The 19,669-nt window shown below is 43.7% G+C and overlaps 1 protein-coding gene across 9 annotated transcripts in view; it reads left to right on the forward strand.

The window, feature by feature from the left end:
• Positions 1-19,669, forward strand: part of FMNL2 (formin like 2) — a 320,685-nt gene that overhangs the window by 109,261 nt on the left and 191,755 nt on the right. The window lies entirely within an intron of this gene.

Here is a 19,669-nt window from a genome sequence, read left to right on the forward strand (position 1 = left end):
AAGGAGAAGAGAAGTTTTTCTTTTTTCTTTCTTTTTTTTTTTTTTAAAGACTTCATGATATTCGGAAGGCTTTTATGAATAAATTCAGCTTATTTTTGATTTAGGAAACACTCTCAGATTTTCAGCTAGACGATAGTAGGAGTTGAGTATTTTAAACTCTCTTGATAATTAGACGAAGTAAAAAAGTGGTTTATTACATAGCCTTGAGTTTCATTCAAATTCATGGCGTATAACATAGGCCCGTTGTTTCCCTTCGATGCATGTAAATTTGTCATCCATCTTTTCCCACTTGGAATGTTTCTTTAATGCATTTTCACTTGATCTTAGCCAAAAGGCCAAGAAGGGATTTTTTTTTAAAAGATTTTAATTTATTTATTTGACAGAGATCAGAAGTAGAGAGGCAGGCAGAGAGAGAGGAGGAAGCAGGCTCCCCGTGGAGCAGAGAGCCCGATGAGGGGCTTGATCCCAGGACCCCGGGACCACGACCTGAGCCGAAGGCAGAGGCTTAACCCACTGAGCCACCCAGGCACCCTGAGAAGCGATCTTCTTTAATGCATTTTTATCCCATTTCTGTCCCCCCATCTCCTTCCCCTCTGATGTGACCTAGATCACCGTCTGCCTAGATGCCTGCAGTGGATTCACTCCCTGGACATTCTGCCCACCGGTAGCGTCCTGTCCCCTTCACTCACCTCCAGGGGTTCCCCTCCATTCTGTCTTCTGTCCTTGGACCGCGTGCTTTGGCGATCATTTGCTCTTCCTCACACGTGCTTCCCCTCCGTTTGCCCATTACATGCAACGTATGTCCGTATATCACCGTAGGCTCTTTCTTAACGTTCCTGACATTGCTGGCATTCAGTTGAAAATATTTGTGCAGTGTTAACAAGCCACCCCCCCCTCCATTTAGTTTTATTACTTACCTGTGATTTGACAGGGAATACCTTTTCCAAAGGTAGCCTCTGCGTTGGTGTGATGCACTGCGCCCAAGCCTGCTGCTTGTACCACTGGCTGCGGATGTGTTTCCAGGGATGTTCTTCCTATACCGACTGAATTCCCTGAAACCAACCTGCTGCGTCTGTGGGGGAGTAGCTTACAGTCAGTGTCGGGCGGCAGAGACTTTTGTACCTAGCACCTGATGTTTGAGAAAGAGTAATGGCACGAAGGCTGTTCGGTACATGTTTCAGCGGTCCTTGGCGTTTAAGTCTTTACTGTCTGATTCAGATTTTTGGGTACAAGGATTGGTTTTAAGCTCCTTTTATTGAGCTTCTTCTAAGAGTAGGAGCAAAACATTATTTAGGGAAGCGTTGCTACCTGCTTGGGCCTTACATATGTGTAAGTGTGAGTGTGTGTGTGTGTGTTTTAAAGGACAGGATACCTTTGACTCTTGAATGGAGTTTTAGTAATATTAATACAAGAGTAACACAAAAGGATCTTCCGGGGACAGGAAATGCTAATTGTCAGTTCAACCCTGGGCTGCCCCTCAAACTGATGACACTGAGGAGCTCATAAAACTTTCTTTGACTGACCTTGGAGGAACAGGCTAAACATGGGGTCTCATTCTTAGGGGTTTTCTCTCTCACTCTTTCTTTTTGTATTTTTAGTATGGTGCGAAAGGGAATCTTTTGTAACTTCTTGAGAATTCTCTATGGGTCTAGATGCATTCATTAAAGCCTCTGTTGAACACCTGTGCACTGGGTTCTGTAATTCTCTTGAAGCCCCTGCACCTTTTCTTAGTAATGAATTTAAAAGTAGGTCAGTGACCACTTTAGGGCCAAGGAAAAAAAGGAAAATCCTTGGGGAGTGCTGCTTTGACCCCATCTCTGTTTGCCCCGATGACTAATTAAATGCATGTGCCTTGATTCTCTACATCTCTCGTGCTCTTGTCCCTTGAAGAGTCTCTAACATACAGAATTGTTCGGTGATTTTAAGCCTTACATTGCGGCTTTTGGCGGGGGCGGGGGGGGGGGGCGGCGGAGGAAAGCCTTGTGCCTGACAAGCCTCTAATTGGGTAAGGTGGTGCTCAGTAGTCAAGGTCAACACTGAGCTCACCAAGCAGCTAGAGGGGGGCTGTGGAATGTTTCTCTTTTTGTAAATTTACGTTGGTACCTCTTAGTTGCTAGAAGGGACAAGTAGATGTCTATTTCAAGAACACTACTTTCCTCCCTTCTCCTCTCCTTCCATCTTTTTGTCTGTCCTTTGTCCATCTTTCTTTTTCCACGCTCTTGTTTCTCTTTCTTGAATTTTTCTCTTGGCTTTTTCTTGCATGAGGCCCTTTAGATATGTGACTTTGGAGCTTAATCTGTGTTCATTTGCAGGGAGAGACTCTGGGACTACTTCCTTCTTTTTAGACTCCACTCATAGGTCTTGGGATATCAGATCCTCTTCCAGTATTTTCCTACCATCTGATGGATTCCTGCAAAATTAATTAATGGTGTAATATTTCTCAATTTTTTCTTGACTCCTTCACTCCTGTCATTTGATGGTAGGACTTCGGGGCTTTCATCTCTGTAAGGAAGGACCAATCAATTTTTCTTTTTAATAGTATGCTTCTTACGTTTAAAATTGCCCGCTGTTAGGTTCTATTTTTTTCCTTTTTTAAAAGTATTTTATTTATTTGTCAGAGAGAGGGAGAGAGAGGGCACGCACTCACAAGCAAGGGGGAGCACCGGGCTCCTAGCTGAGTGGGGAGCCTGATGTGGGGCTCCATCCCAGGACCCTGGGATCACGACCTGAGCCAAAGACAGACCCTTAATGAACTGAGACACCCAGGTGTCCCCTGCTGTTAGCTTCTAGAGAGGAGGGAAAAGTTCCATTTTAGGTTTACTCCATTTGAGAGGGACTTTGTGTTTGTACCGATGAGAAACATTCCTGCTCAGGTTTTGTTTTCATTGTTTGGAAATGTAGTGCAAATATATGTAAGAGTTGTAGCTTTTTAAAATAAAGACAGTCATTAAAATATCCAGAGACTTTTGTTATTGTTGTTGTTGTTAAGATTTTATTTATTTGACAGAGATCACAAGTAGGCAAAGAGGCAGGCAGAGAGGGAGGAGGAAGCAGGCTCCCTGAGGAGCAGAGAGCCCGATGCAGGGCTCAATCCCAGGACCCTGGGATCGTAACCTGAGCCGAGGGCAGAGTCTTTAACCCACTGAGCCACTCAGGTGCCCCTAAAATATCCAGAGACTTTAAAATGAAATTGCTTTTAGAAGAAACTTCTCTAACGTGGTGTCATAACTATTTGCTAAAGCATTAACGTGGTCACACATTAGACCACATGGAATTCTATGTTTTCCCAGAGTGGTCTGCTGATTAGCCCCATCTTTATTTATTCCACCCATTTAAACTTCAACTTATTCAAACACATTTCAAGGATGAGTCCTGTCCCATTCCACATGTATCCAGTGCCTCTTCTTTTCTCTTTCCTCCAATTTTCGGGTCTCTGTAGCTCTAGGTCTTGCTCAGTTACACCAAAATAATTTTTGAAAAGAAATAACTTAATTCTTGAAAAGATTCCAACGGGAAGTTTCCATCCCTGTGTGTCAAGGGCATAAAGACCAATTTTAATATTAGCACTGTCAAAGCAATTAGACAAATACATGACTGGAAATGGTACCTATTTCAAAACCAAACATGTAAAACCTGTATCCATCACAACTTTTAGTGACATCATACCTTTTTCTTTGCTTTACCTTACTAGGAAAGACAAGACATAAGAGGTGCTAAAAGAAAGCAATTAGCAAAACACAGGCTTGCTTTTGAGTAACATAATGAAATGAGGATATGGTCAACTTTAACTTTGACTTCTGTAATCGTATTTGATAGTGAGAACTGATGGAACAGGGCCTTGAGGTACTGCAGGCTTTTCATGTGTTGTAAGTACAGCTAGGAACTTCATTAATACATTTTGGTGTTATATTTAAAGATGAAAAAATATCTTTTCTGCTTCTAGCTAGATTGATGATTAAAAAAATCTTAAACTTTTCTGTTAAAAAAAAATGATTGGTTAATTTCTATTATTTGCAGCACAGCATACCACACACATACAAGAATTCGTATAGTGAGAGGCCAGAAAGCAGAGTCCTCTCTGTTCTTCTTCCCCCTCCCTTGGCCCGCCCCCCACCCCCCTCCTGCCTTCTAAGTAAGTTAGCCCCATGTCCCTTCTGCTGCCTGACTTTTGTGTGCTTCCCGTCCGCATAATTTCAGCATCTCCTGCCTGAGCTCTCACAAAATCTCATAGAGCCAGCCTCTTAACTCTGCACTCCATCCTTCAAAGGCACTGGCTGGTGTCCTCTCAAGAGACAGAAACAAAACCAGAACAAGATCAGGAGATTGGATCCCTGCTCTGTGTGTCTATTGCCTGTGGGGATGGTTTTCAAAGGTGTTTCTCAGATGGGGCTGGGTCACTGGGTCTCCAGATAGTGTCCCCGTGCCCCCCCCCACCAGTTGGAAAAGCTCCATTTTTGTTTGCCTTTCAACTTGGAGTAAGAATCTGTTGAACAAAATGTTCTAGGATTACGAAAAGAGAAGTTTAAAAACCATGGGATCATATAACTGCTAAAGTGCTCTGTCTTCTCCATATTCTGCTGGAGGTGCTAATTTTGACTTTTTGACATTTTTTTAAATTACATTTTTATATTGTTCTAAAATACATGTGTTTATGTTCAGATCTCTTAGTTCTGCAGTTCATAGGCATGTGTTCGAGTGCTTTGTGACTAGGGCTTTTAAGCATATTCATTTTTTTATTCTGTACCTGATGGTGTTTTTTAGCACCATTTTATGGACAAGGAGACTGAGGCACAGAGCTTAACTGTCTTGCCTGAGGTCATGTATGTGTAAGTGGCAGAGCCAGGATTCTGACCTCAGTGACTTTCTCCAGAGAGTCCACACTTCAGAACAGTAGACTTTGAGAGCAAACTCAGAGCAAACTCAGTGTATTGGCATAATTAGGGGGCTTTTTAAAGACTTGGCTTGGAGGGCACCTGGGTGGCTCAGTCTGTTAAGCATCTGCCTTCAGCTCAGGTCATGATCCTGGGGTCCTGGGATCCAGTCTTGCTTTGGGCTCCCTGCTCAGCTGGGAGCCTGCTTCTCCCTCTGTACCTCCCTCCTGCTTGTGCTCACACACACATACACTCACATGCTTTCTCCCTCTCTCAAATGAGTAAAATCTTAAGAAAAAAAAAAAAAGAGCAGTCAGTTAAAGACTTGAAGCAGCACAGCCCTCACACACTTCTGTCTCCAGGCTAAACTTTGAATTTGGGGCTCTGTGTGCTGTCACGTTTCGTTAAGCTCAGGCCTGCATGGGGCCCTTTAGGGGAGTGGGTCGAGGGGGAGGAGCATGGGAGCAGGGGGACTGCATCACAAAGTGGAGAAAAGGGAGACAACAGGCTGGCTCCCCCAGCCCAGAAGGCTCTGGCCAGCAGGTTCTTGACCTTGATCTGAAGGCTCTGGGGCGGGTGCACTGGTCTGTGCTTCTAATTGCTGATGTCAGCACAGAGCCTGCAGTCCCCACTGTCCCAGCTCTGTGGTTCCCCATCCCCTGAACTCTGGTCACTCCTTAGTGTGGAAGTTGCTCTGTTGCTTTGGTCACTCGAGGTGTTAGAATCTTCTCTCCTCTCCCCACCCTGAGAGACAGTTGGGGGAATTGTAGGTAGATTCTGAAGAAAAATCTCTGAAATCAGATTTTCAGGAGTGTGGCTCATTGAACTCTCAAAAGCAGCAGGAGAAATGCAGGGCAGAAGGCGGCCTCTCTGCCGAATGACCGAATGCCCCCGCCTCCTGCCTTGGGGAGCGGTTCCCAACAACAAAAGCTTGTCTGTGTCTTTTCTCACACACAAAGTTTTGCTCCTGGGGGCTAGTCCAGGCTGCCACCTTATTTTCCTGGGCAGAAACCACGATGCAGTGGGTTGATGGAGCAAAAACTTCTTTACAAAGACAAATAAATGTGGGTTGGTAGGAATGTGCACAGAAAAAGAGGTCTTTTAAAAAACCCTTTTGTAATGGTACAAATGTGACTGCTCAGATCGTTCCCACATGGGTGCTTCGGACTGCTCTCTCTCTCTCTCTTTCTCTCTGTCTGCTGGAGGTGAGGGGGCAGTGTCCTTCTGTGGAGGAAGTCCCTCTGTGGCCGTGTCCCTCTGAACAACCTAGTGGCTGTTTTAGCTGCAGGGAATGGTGGGTCCTGGGCCCAGGGCTTCCTTTGCGTCCTCCGTGCAAGGCCAGGCCTGGGTGGGGGTGTGTGTGAGTGTGCCAGGTGGGGTGCAATTAGTGGCTAATCTCACGCCTGGAAGCAGCAGGGTGAGGTTCTCAGCTTCTCAGGCCCCGTGTAAACCGGAGTTAAGCCTCAGTGTGGCACAGGATTAGAAAGAAAATACGGCGGTAGGAAAGGTCAGGAGTGGATTCCAGGGCCTGGCGGACCCTGGGTGATTGTGAACAGACGCCTCCGTGCGGAGCATTCTGCCCAGAGGTACCCCTCCTAGATGTATACTTAAAGGGGAGCTTTCTGCGCGGCACTCGAAACATGACTTATTGGCTGTGATCAGTTTGCGGAGTGGAGGGCCCTTGGTCTAGGAGGAAGGGTTGGTCCAGTTTGTGGATTGCCCCGAGGCTTGTTGTTGTTCTTTTCCTCCCTGCTGCCCAGCCTTCTGGAGGTTTTACTGCTTATTCGCCTCTTTGTTAGAGGGAGAAACAAATAAAAGGAGTTAAAATTCAACTTCTGGTTTTCCTTCTGGCTTAGCGGCTTTCGATAAAGGGTAGTCCGGTGGGTTAGGAATGTGGAAGGTGAAGGGCTAGATTGTTCAGCTTATCAATGAGTTGAGACCGTCTGCCCTCCTGTCCCTCGCAGTTGCAAGCGTACAGCCGTTATGAGCGGAAAGTGAAAAGGGAGATTCTTTGTAACAAAAGGACAAGCGTTAGAGCCTAATTGGAAAGTATGCATGCCCAAAATGTGCTCTCCTGTAGCCAAGTACATGGTTTTAAAAACACGAGAAATGAGGATAAGGCAAGTGAAAAATACTTGAGAAAGCTGAAGCAGGGTTACTTGATGGCAGGTAATGAACCAGTTAATACTAGGATTGAGTTTTTCTTTGCAGTTGGGAAAAAGATATGCAGTTGACTGATAAAGACAGCTAATTTTCAGTATTTTCTTCTCTTTCTTTTTTTTTGGGGGGGTGTGGGGGGCTTGTATTAAATTTAAGACTGTAAGACTTATCACTAGTTCTTGGAGACACCGTAGGTGAAAATCCTCACACATCTAAGCTGAAAATATCTCTCTTTGGGCGGGTGTAATATTTCACTAGAAAAGAAGTGTTAAAAATCCCGCCGGATCACAGGTGACAAATGGAGCGCAAAAGGCACAGAAAATCCATGGTTTTGACTTAGGTGGCTGCTTACAGACAGTTGCGAGCCTGCAGCCATCCATCCATATTTGCTCAGAGCTTGCTTGCTGTGAAAGAATGTGGCATTAAGGGGATCCCGGGAGCTCCTCATTAAGCTCAGGCTCCATGTCTTCAAGGGCCACTGAACGATTGGAACTTTAATCAACATGCATGTGGAAGGGACCTAGGGTGGCTGTTAATACCCTTGAATTAATCAGAAGAGGGACCAGGGAAGGGGAAGGGTGGGGCGATCCCCCCCTCCCCCGAAAAAAACCTCACCACCTGTAGCTGTTCCTCCTGTGATAGAAAAAGCAGTGTCCCTAGAGATACTCTGCCTAGGGACTAGAAGCTTGCCAGGAATGTGCCTCAGGGCAGGGAAAACCCTTCCTGATACCTTCCTTTGGAGTACACCTATGATAAAGAGGGTCTCCAGGTTTTTGTGGAGAGTCCCTAGATTGGGGGTGGGGAAGCTGCTGCCCTTAGAAGGCCTGGTCATATTCAAAGCCCGCCTCAAAGGTGGTCTCTTCAGAAGAGTACCTGTGGAACTGGAACTGGAACGGGAGGCAAGCCTCCTTTTGTGTCCATGGCCAGAAGGGAGGTCAGGGAAGGAGGGGGTGAGGGGAGACTCTGCGCCAGAAGGCAGCGGACAGAAGAGAGAAAGCTGAACCAGACGGGAAAGTGCACTTAAAAAGGATGGGATTGGGGGTGGCCGCTGAAAAGGCAGAGCAATAAGGCCTCCTGAGAGAAAGCAAACAAATAAGGAAATTCAGTCAAATCAGATGAAGTCCTTTTAAGGAAAAGATGGTGTTAGCAAAACAAATAAGTCAATAGAGAATAAGAGAAAGCACACTGGTAAAACTGCCAGAGGAAAGTTCCAGCAAGTGTGAAGGAGAGAGGAAAGCTCAGATTGGAAAGAGAGGCTAAAATTCTTAAGGAGTTTGGAGGCAGGGGACATCTTTGAGAATGGGGGTCATGTACACTTTCATGTCCTATTTTTCTTCATTGATGATGTCCAGAAAGTTCCATGCATTTCAGTGCAACATATGTAATGGCTAACATCCGTTGCATATGTAATGATGAATGCATTTAAAGGTAAAGGTAGAACATCCCTGTAAGAAGGGACAGTTTTGAAAAGAGGGGTCTTTTAGAGCCAGAAAGTTTGTCTTCCTTTATCTACGTTGCTTTGACAAGCTCCCACTTGAATCAGATTTTCTTTCCAACTGTCCTGTCAATAGTAGGAGGAAGACTTTGTTTTATCTCATTCTCTAGAACCATCCATGCGGGAAGTGAGGTTTGCAGAGGTCATATGAGTGCCTCCCTTTCTTTGCTCACCTGTGCCTGGAGTCAGAAGCAGAGAGAATCAGAATGTTGCACTGGCCGGAGACTAGATTGCAGAGAAGGTGGTGTGCTGGTTTCAGTCAAGACCATTTAGGTATGTCCTTTAGTTTACTCTTGGCACAAATAATTTAGGAAGAAGTGGTATATTTTCATAGTGTTTGCTCTTTGATGTTAGTTTCCTTAGTTACGTGTTGTTGAGGGACACTGCACGCTTGCTGCCGCATTTGGTTATGATAATGGGGAGGCTTCGGTGCTGTGAGAATGGAATTGGCTATTAATTGAAGTCTAGTAAAATTACTGAAGTATCTAGTAAATACCTAGATTAAGAGACTGGTGGGCCAGAGTTGGATTGGAATTGGGTAATGGTTGAGAAGGAAACTTGGAGAGATTAAGACTTGTCTATTCATTTATTTATGGAGCATCTCCTATAGTTGAGGCACTGTGCTAGGATCTAGTAAAATAAAGGTGGAAAGAGAGCTCTTCTTGCTGATGCCCATCATGGAAGGTGGTGACAAACACAAACAGATGCTTTTAAACCTTACCATGGCTGTAGTATCTGGATTGGCTCCAAGACTTTGTTTTTGGAGATAAGTGACGCTGGGGGAGAGGTCTGTAAAGATGATGTGGGATGGAGGTCCACTCACTCTACTGTGCCTGACTGCCCCTCTTCACACCTGTGACTAAATCTCGGAAGCAAGTGACACTTACAGTTGGGGGTCTGTGTGTTACTTGAGAGACCTCTCCATAACTCCTTGTGAGGGGTGGTTGTTGGTCTGAGAGTGACGGACAGTGGAGAAGGCCTTGGTGAGGAAAAAGGAACAAAAGAAGTGTGTGTTTTCTATTGCTGAGGTAAATTGCTGCAAACTTAGTGGCTGAAAACAACACACATTTATTATTTTCTAGTTCTGTACGTCAGAAGTGTGATGACTCTCTCTTATGGGACTAAGATCCAGGTATTGGCAGGCCCGTGTTTCTTCTGGAGGCTCTGGGTAGAACTGGTTTCCTTGCCGTTTCTTTTTGCCCATGTTCCTTGGCTCATGGATGGCTGCATTCCTCCATATTTACAGCAACTAATGTCCGGCCACGTCCTTCTTATGCTATCATCTCTCTGGATTCCTGGCCACAGCTTTGAAAGATTGGTCCCACCCAGAGAAACCAAGGTAAACTTCCTGTTAGAGGAAGTCTTTAACTCTTACCACCTCTGTGAAATCCCTTTTGCCATAGACGCTAACATATTCCCAGGTTCTGGGGCTTAGGATGTGGACATCTTTGTCTGCTCAGAAAAGGAAGAATGGGATCTTGCTTCTGTGTCTTTGGTTCTCTGACCCAGGTAAATGGGCCTCCAGGCTTTTGTTCAAGCGTTTGTACCACTGCCATCATTGCTAGACAACTGTTTTTGATATGTCATTCTTGGACTTAGAAATACTCCTTGGCAGGGCCCTCAGGTCACCCCATTAGGAGGGTCCTTCTCACCCCTTCTCATCGTGGTCTTGAATGAGAACTCTATGTTCTGGTTGGATGTGTTTACTTGCGAGGCTCAGTTCTGCACATTCCTGACTCCACTTGCCTTTGCCTGACTAATAGTTTCTGCCAGACCAAAACACTCTCTTCCTTTATTTCTGCCAATCCTTCCTATGCAATCTGTGACATTGACCATCTTACTCCACATTTGGAGTTGATCATAATTAGCTAGTGCTATTATTTAACTTCTTTGTGAATGCATTTGATCTTTTCGTCTAGACTAGCCATCCGAAGGTGGTCAAAAGGCTGAGTCCTGGATTGAGCCTTAGAGAGATTGAATGGTCTGGGATGGAGCCCAGCAGTTTGGTTTTTTAACAGACCCTGTGGGCAGTGCTGAAACGGGCAGCCTACAGGCAACACGTGCTGGACACTCCTGGAGAGGGGGACTGAATGATCTGTCCTCTCCTCATGATAGACCTCATGCTGTCCTTGTCTGGGGAGATGATGATCTTTTTGAGAAATGAATGTGTTTGCCCCAGTGAGTATTAATCTAGAAAGAGTGTGTCTTGTGGGAAGTGTGAATTAGATCGAGTTCAGGGCACCAAACTGTACACTATCTTTTTGGAGCCAGTGTTGAGTCGCAAAGTTCAAAGGCAGATGAAGAGCCTGTCTGCGAACTCCAGTGGAAGCGGTGAGACAGATAAGACAGCTGAGATTTGGGAATGACCTGTTTGGGATAGCAGAATTGCCATGCCTCCAGGTTTACTTTTTTTTTTTTTTTAATATTTTATTTATTTATTTGAGAGAGAGAGAGAGACAGTGAGAGAGAGCATGAGCGAGGAGAAGGTCAGAGGGAGAAGCAGACTCCTCGTGGAGCTGGGAGCCTGATATGGGACTCGATCCCGGGACTCCAGGATCATGACCTGAGCTGAAGGCAGTCGCTTAACCAACTGAGCCACCCAGGCGCCCCCAGGTTTACTTTTTTATCGAACTTTTCTGTATTTCAGGGACTTAATGTGAAATATCAAAAGCAGGAATTTGGTCATGGAAAAGATTCGAAAGAGGGAAGATGGTTAATTCTTGGGAACATAAGCAGATGGAACTCTGTGCTTTGAGTGCATTCCGATAACAAGCTTTCTTGATGGTTGGAATGCAAAGAATACCCAAAAATCTGAATTCCCACTGAACCAAGCATTTTTGGAATCAAGGCCTTTCATGAATATGCCATGATTTTGACTTCTGCTGCCATTAAGATTGGAATGGAGTTTGTTGTTATTTTACATTTATTTTCTAGACCCCCTAGGAGGGCTTAGGTCCAAATGATTAGCTTTATTTTTATGAAATTGATTTTGCCTTTTACCATTTTGGTGGGGACTGGGGAATCTTATTGCATTAAGTAAAACTCTTAGGAGGCTAATTAAGCAAAAATATTGTTTTATTTCTTTCAATTTTATACTTTTCATTAATTTTTCTATCAACTTTATGGCAAAAAAGAGAAGACATCAATTTTATTAAAAAAGCCTTAAATAGCTATTTTAGAGTTCTTATAATAGTTTTCTACCTATTGTAAATAATTAAGAGACTTTAATCTGGGCTGGAGAGGAGATACTGAATGTAACGCATGTTTCTGTGAGCTAGAAGCTGTCACAGGCGATACACTTGAATTGGGAAATCACTAGAATTCCCTTCTGGTTTCCTAGTCACCAAACAAAATGTAGGCATTTAAAAAATATTGCTATCTTTTGTGAAAGATGAAGTCTTTTATAAGATGAAGTGGAGGCACTTTAATAACCAGCCTTTGATTCAATTTAAGCCAGTTCTCTATGTGCCTGTTAAATAGAAATATTCCATAAATTGAGTAAACTGTGCGCATTCACAAGCTTTTTTTCCAGTGAGCTTGTTTGCATAGGTGGGGGTCATTTTATTTTCAGTTGGTGGTAAAGTTCTATGACAAGACCAAATTCTGATTGACGAAGTCAGGTGGTACCGAAGAATAGCATGTTCTGTGTGTGTAGAGCTAAATTAAAATATTGGTAATTAATGTAACTATTTGGTTTCAAATGCTTGATTTTTTTTTTTTTTAAGCAGCCATTAAGTGTACAGTGTCCTACCAGATAAAATAAATTGAAAGGCTGAAGGAAGTTACTGCTCAGGTTGTCCCTACACACATGACTTTTTTCTGGATGGAAATCTATTTGTCACAAAGCTCACAGTTGAAGTTCACCCCAGTATAACCAAACTTAGGAGCAAGCAAAGTATTTGGGCCTGGTATGGAATTAAATAAGGTCAATATTTGTTTAAAACCTTGTCTGCCCACAATGGTCCTCTCTGTAGAGAATAGGAAAAAAGATTAGTAAAGAGTACTAATCATATACTAATAATATATATATATTATTATATATAATATATAAAAGATATATATATATAATCGTTGCCTTCAAAGAACTGATATGTTCGAACAGTGCTGTATAATAGAAATATTGTCGGGGCGCCTGGGTGGCTCAGTGGGTTAAAGCCTCTGCCTTCGGCTCAGGTCATGATCTCAGGGTCCTGGGATCGAGCCCCGCATCAGGCTCTCTGCTCAGCGGGGAGCCTGCTTCCTCCTCTCTCTCTGCCTGCCTCTCTGCCTCCTTGTGATTTCTGTCTGTCAAATAAATAAATAAATCTTAAAAAAAAATATTGTGAACCGTATAACTCAAATTTCTCAGTAGCTGCATTAGAAGATAAGAAAGACAGGTGAAATTATTATTATTTTTTAAGGCTTGCTTTCTTTCTTTCTTTCTTTCTTTCGACAGAATGTGAACAGGGAGAGGGGCAGAGGGAGAGGGACAGAGAATGAATCCCAAGCAGACTCCGCAATGGAGGTGGAACCCCAAATGGGACTCGATCCCACAACCCGGAGATTGTGACCTGAGCAGAAACCAAGAACTGGTCATGCAATTGACTAAGCCACCCAGGTGCCTTGGTGAAATTATTATTATTATTTTTTAAAGATTTATTTATTTATTTTAGAGAGAGAGCGCACACATGTGCGCATGTAGAGGGACAGAGGAAGAGAGAAAATCCCAAGCAGACTCCCCACTGAATGCAGAGCCTGACTCAGGCTGTATCTCACAACACCGAGATCATGACCCCAGCTAAAACCAAGAGTCAGATGCTGAACTGACTGAGCCACCCAGGTGACCCCCGATGAAATTACTTTTAATCATATATTTAAAATCTTAGGTTTTTATGTTTTTATTTTTTTAAAAGATTTTATTTATTTAGTTGTCAATGAGAGAAAGAGCACGCTAGCAGGCAGATGCGGAGAGGGAAGCAGGCTCCCCGCAGAGCAAGGAGCCCCATGCAGGACTCGATCCCAGGACCCCGGGATCTTGACCCGAGCTGAAGGCAGCAGCCCAACAGACTGAGCCACCCAGGTGTCCCTGTTTTTATTTTTATTAGTATAAAAAATTTACCTTGATATATCAAAAATATTATTTCAACATATAATCAATATAAAACTTACTAAGGAGATACTTTACATTCTTTTAAAAATACTAAGTCTTGGGGTGCCTGGGTGGCTCAGTCAGTTAAGCATCCAACTTTTGGTTTCAGCTCAGGTCATGATCATTGGGTCATGAGACTGAGACCCCACATCAGGCTCTGTGCTCAGTGTGGAGTTTGCTTAAGACTCCCCCCGCCCCTCCTCCCCCTGGCTCTGTCCCTTCCCCTACTTGCTTTCTTTCTCTCAAATACATAAAAAGAAATCTTTAAAAAAATACAAAGTCTTCAAAATATGATGTGTGATTTATTCTTAAAGCAGATCTCAGTTTGGATGCTAAATTTTCATTAGAGGGTCGCCTGCTTGGCTGAGACAGTAGAACACATGACTTGGGATTGTGAGTTTGAGCCCCATGCTGGGAGTAGACTTTATTTAATTAAAAAAAAAATTTTTTTTTAAATAATTTTTGTTGCAAACACTTGATCTTTATTTAGATTATAAAATGTAGAGTTGAAAAAGTAGATTCACATACTGAACTTGCCCTGGACATACTTAGAAGTTGTACAGTAACTGAAGTGAACATCAGTCTTAAAATTTGAATAAAAAATTAGTATTTAAATTTTAGTTCATCAGTGACTCTAACGTCATTTTAGCTGCCAATTGCCACATGTGGCTGGGGGTTACTGTATTGGGTAACACAGATTTAGATGTTGAAATAACGTTTTGCATTTTTAATACTCAAATAATTGAAAAATGGTGTGTGGTTCATCAGTGAATTCCTACCCATTTGTATAGGATAATTAACAGAAGTATGGGCTAGAGCAATTCCTGCCAAAAGAACTTTCTGTGATGAAAATAATATACATCGACATAGCCTGGTAAGGTAGCCACTAGCCTCATGCTTTTGAACACTTGAAAGATAGCAAGTACAGCTAGGAACTACATCTTAAGTTTGTTTAATTAATTCAGAGTCAAGTACTCACATGGAGCTGGTGGCTATCCTATTAGATAGTGCTGAACAAGAGTCTGATGGAGTAGCCCCAGTGTGAATTACTATAGGCAGTGAGCAAAGGATAGACATTACTGAGTGGGGAATAGCATAGACCAGTGGTTTCCGACATTACTGTGGGACATCTTTAAAAAGACGTACTTGGCTGCCGCATCCAAATAGCTTGATGTAACTGGGGTGGGTGACCGGGTCAGTAAGAGTTTGCTAAGCTGCCCAAGTGGTTCTGATGTACAGCAAATTAGGAGACAGATCTGTGCTTGTATTATACTTTCTCCACAAATCGATTTCCTTGCTATTCATATCATACATAAGTTTGCTAGGAATAAGGACAAATAAAGAAGGAACCAAATAAGTACCTGGTATTTTCTAGCTTCCGAAGATGCTTGACTGTATACTCTTATTTGATCGTACAAAGGCCTGTGTATTAGGTGGAACAGGAATGATTCCTATTTGGGTATTAAAATGACAAGCAACTCAAATGTTAGTCGACTGAAGATCATGTCGATGGGATATGACGGAGTCATGTCTTGAACCTAGATCTCGTGTTTCTGTCACCACAGCAGCAGAGCAATATGGGGTATCCAGCCTCCTCCGGTTTGTGGCTTGTTTTCTCTCTTCATAATAGAGCCCTTGTGCTTGGATTTATAAAGAATGTTTCTTTTGATATTTAGAAAAAAAATTTCATTAACAATTGGATGTTTGTAGTCCAACAGATTCATGATCCCTGCAGAGCACTGTGCTGGGTGTTGGGAGATCCCTGCTCTTTTCCTGGTACAACACAGGAGCTTGGTGACCTTGAGCCTGCTGGTCTGCTGGTTGCTGCATCAGATTTCTAGTTGTTAAAACTGGGTTTATCAAACCTGCCAGTTGTGTAGCTTAAAGAATTGCTGTGGGAAAAGGTCACTGCCCTGGATAAAAGATCGTTTATGCTATTGCTGATCTCGCTTGGAATACTCAGGGAAGTAGAATGTTTTTCTATTGACTGTGTTTAAATAATAAAGAGTACTAATCATATGCCAGACTTGAATGAACTCAGTCCTCACAATGGCCTTGGGAGATTGGGCTCATTTTCCCATCTTACTGACGTAAAGAAGTTGAGGTTCAGTGACTTGCCCAAGGTCGCAGACCTTATGAGAGGCAGTGATGAATTGGAACCAATGTGATTTTGCTCCAAAGCCCATGGTAGTATTTGATCCAGAGACTAAAGTCCTACTGCTTATGGTCTGAGGGCAATTTGCCTTCAATAGGATGTTGACTGTGTTCTGTTATCAGTGGTAGCAAGAGGTGACAGGATTGGTTAGGGACTTTGAAGTTCCCCTACTCACACTTAAAATAGATGGTGGCTGTTTCCTCAGTCTCACATAAAATGTGAGTAAAAGGGGTGCTGGATGGCTCAGTTGGTTAAGTGTCCGACTCTTGGCTTCAGCTGAGGTCGTGATCTCAGGGATGTGGGGTCAATTCTTGTGTCAGGTTCTGTGCTGAGTGCAGAGCCTGTTTGAGACTTTCTCTCCCTCTCAGAGCGCCTGGGTGGCTCAGTAGGTTAAGCGGCTGCCTTTAGCTCAGCTCATGATCCCGGGACCCTCGGATTGAGCTCCACATTGGGCTCCCCTGCTCAGCGGGGAGTTTGCTTCTCCCTCATCCTCCGTCTGACTGTCCCCTGCTTGTGTGTGCAATCTCTCTCTCTCTCTGACAAATGAATAAATAAAATCTTAAAAAAAAAAAAAAGACTTTCTCAGACAATTATCATATGATCTCCCTGATATGAAGAATTTGAGAGGCAACGTGGGAGGTTCGGGGGTAGGGAAGGAAAAAATGAAACAAGATGGGATCGGGAGGGAGACAAATCATAAGAGACTCTTAATCTCACAAAACAAACTGAGGGTTGCCGGGGAGAGGGGGTAGGGAGGGGGTGGTGGGGTTATGGATGTTGGGGAGGGAATGTGCTATGGTGAGTGCTGTGAAGTGTGTAAACCTGGCGATTCACAGACCTGTACCCTTGAGGCTAATCATATATGTTATTTAAAAAAAAAAAAGACCTTCTCTCCCTCTCCTTGCTCCCCACATTCTCTCTCAAATAAATCTTTAAAAAAGTGAATAAAAACATCTTTAGAAAATACTGCTATTCCTATGGCTCAAACTTTTTTTTTTTTTTAAAGATTTTATTTATTTATTTGACAGAGAGAGATCACAAGTAAGCAGAGAGGCAGGCAGAGAGAGAGAGGAGGAAGCAGGCTCCCTGCTGAGCAGAAAGCCCGATGTGGGGCTCGAACCCAGGACCTGGGATCATGACCTGAGCCGAAGGCAGCGGCTTAACCCACTGAGCCACCCAGGCGCCCCTGGCTCAAACTTTTTAAGAGCAGTGAGCTTGCTATGCAAAACAGCTTTTAGATGATTCCTTTCCCTCAGCCTTTTCTAATAGGGGTTCTGGAGAAACTAGTACTACTCAACCAGAATTTCATTTGAATTGAATTAGTAACTAATTGAATGTTGTTTTCTCTTCTCCCTGGCTCCTCTCCCTTGAAGGAAAGTATTTTAAGCCTAGAGTATGTATTTGCCTTATTTCATGGTTAGAGTTCAAATATGTTTCCCCCTCTTCCCTTGCTTTTCTCTTGAGCAACAGATGGAAAGGTGGATCCTTTTGTTGTTATCCTTATCCCCTTTAGCTAGTTTTAAACATATTCTTTTAGTTTTACCACTTCTCTAAAAGTTCAACACAGACATTTCTTATTTGGTTCCTCTTCACCTGGTTTGACAATTCCCAAGGTTTCTCTAGTTCCCTGGGAATGCCTTTTTATGAACTGAATTTCATCCACTCCAGTGAAATTGTTTGGTGGGGGGGGGGGTGGTGGAGAAGAGAATGGAGCAGGATACACTTTCTAGAAGGTTTCTTCTGGCATTTGTTGATAAGATTTTATAATTTCCATTTTACTGTCCTTGCCCCTAGAGGATGACCTTGGATCTTAGTGTAGGCTTGATTGAGTGTAAAATGAGTTAGCACAAGTGAAGTGGAAACAGATCAGTCCACAAGGAGGAGGCTCAGATGTTAAATCTTGTTCTGTGAATTGAAAGCATTTGCCTCAGAGCCTCTCTGGGAATACCTGTCCTGTTTCTTAGAGAAATAAGCTACTGTGCACATGCAGTTGCTGATTATGTCTTAGATGTTTGTGCTCAGTTCTTTGGGGGGGGGGGATGCAAAATTTTGCTCTTATCTCTGGCCTCAGGAAGCTTACAAAATTGAGGCAGAGGGTGGGATGGCCTTATTTCCTAGACATTCATCTAGCTCCTCTCTGCTAGACACAAGATGTATGAAGATTTAAACAGAGCTATGAGCGCTGCTCTTGGTTTGCCGTTCAGTAGAGAACGCAACCCTGGGTTGTCGCAGTGGGATCAGTACTGCTATAGAAGCGTGAGCAAGAAACCCAGAGTGAGTGATCACCTTTGCCAAGGACTTGGGGAGACTCGACAGAGAGGTGGAGTTGAGCAGATTCAGAAATGATTTCCCCTCAGACGGGTGGGTTCGAGTGGTTTTGGAGGCGAGATTCCCACGTGCAGAGTCACTGAGGTGAGAATTTGCCTGCTGTGTTGGTGAAGGCACCACAAATGTAGGGGAGAACGGAAGTACTGTTTTGTGTACAGTAGGCTGTACCAGAGAACCCAAGAGCAGGAGGGCTGAACTTCCCAGATTTGGAAATACACCGCTGAGATGTTCCAGATCCATGGGCTACCTGGTCAAAGTGGTTGAAGTGGGGTAAAGGCATAGGATGGGAAGGAATCATGGAGGGAAGGGGAGACGTGGCCCCTTGAGTGCCCTGAGGGAGGCTTCTGGGTATTAGTCCCAGTACAGTGCTCTTTTCATTGCTTTTGCTCCTGTTGCTTTAAGGACCCATTTCACAATTATTCCAGATGATGACAGTTGATCTATACTCCCCTCTGCCTGAATTAAACAGTTTGTATGAGTAGGGAATAGGAGACTCAGCATTGTTGGCTAGAGGTTTTTTATTTTTTATTTTTTAGATTTTTATTTATTTATCTGTCAGAGAGAAGGAGTGACAGAGGGAAAGAGACTGAGCAAGAAGGGGGAGCAGCAGCCAGAGAAGAAGTCTCCCCGCTGAGCAAGGAACCTGATGTGGGACTTGATTCCAGGACTCTGGGATCATGACCCGAGCCGAAGGCAGATGCCCAACCAACTTAGCCATCGAGGTGCCCTGAAATACTTTAACGAGATCTTCTTTAGTGTGCCTTCACTGCAAGAATGATGTCAACACATTAATCTTAGTGCCTTGGCCTCCACACATCAGTGGCCTTGTACCCAGAGCAAAGGTCCGGGGTTCCCTAGAGTTTTTCCTTTCTGCTTTGGCAATGCACAGTCATGACAGTGAGAATATCCTTGAAAAGGCATCAGTTGATGGTGGACATGAGCGTTTGTGACAGCAATGAAAATGATTGCTCAAAAGGTTACTGAATAGAGAATTATGGTTTATTTTCAAGAAGCAACTTGGTATATTGTGGAAAAAGCATGGGACGAGGATTTGGAACCCTCAGGGTCCGAGCCGGCTTCTATCCTAACTCAGTACTAGGACCTCGGTCTTCATGAGCCCCCATTTCCTAATGGGCATGTGAGGAAAATAAGCTAGAAGAAGCAAGAGAGTCTGATGCCCGAGTCCCATCATTTGGCACCTCCAGCTGGCCCCACATGTGTCCTCTTGCCTGCCCTGAGGGAGGAGGTGCTCCTGATGAGCCTGGCCTGGTGACTCTGCGGTTGTGCCAACCACCTTTTCTCTGGAGAAACCGTTTTCATTATCAGTGAAACTTCATTTCTTGAGTTTATTTTCTCTTCACGGTGTTCTGAAACCGAGATGACTTAAAAGAAATGTGTGGAGTTTTCTTTTTCCTTTCGCCCTTTACAGCTTACCTATCTCCTCTTACCCCCTCGGCATCTCTAATGCATCTGAGGAATCAAAAATGGAAGCCTGGCCAGTAATTGGGTTTCAAGAAGTGTTGAGCTGAAGT

This window comes from Lutra lutra, chromosome 3 (genome assembly GCF_902655055.1).
Source record: "Lutra lutra chromosome 3, mLutLut1.2, whole genome shotgun sequence".
In the NCBI taxonomy this organism is placed as follows: domain Eukaryota; kingdom Metazoa; phylum Chordata; class Mammalia; order Carnivora; family Mustelidae; genus Lutra; species Lutra lutra.